Raw genomic sequence first — 304 nt, 5'->3', positions numbered from 1 at the left:
ATTACCACATCGCTAATTAATTGTGCTTAGAACACAAGTGCCACCGTCTTTAAAATGCAAAAGATACACTCTTATGTCATCACAAATTGCCACAAACAACTGGATCGCTGACAGCAAAATTCCACGTAAGGTTGGCGTGACGTGCTGAAAATCGCTTCTTGTTTGAGCTTCAGAGTCTAAAAGATTGAATTTTTCAAACGAAAAGAAAATAACAATTTAGAAACGAGGGAGAGAAAAGGTAAAAGAGGGAAATGGAAGTTACAAACATAAAGAAAACTGAAAAAGAGAGAGAGGGGGGGGGGGA

This window comes from Penaeus monodon, chromosome 29, assembly GCF_015228065.2.
Source record: "Penaeus monodon isolate SGIC_2016 chromosome 29, NSTDA_Pmon_1, whole genome shotgun sequence".
Taxonomy (NCBI): domain Eukaryota; kingdom Metazoa; phylum Arthropoda; class Malacostraca; order Decapoda; family Penaeidae; genus Penaeus; species Penaeus monodon.
Note: the sequence above shows the minus strand (reverse complement) of the source record.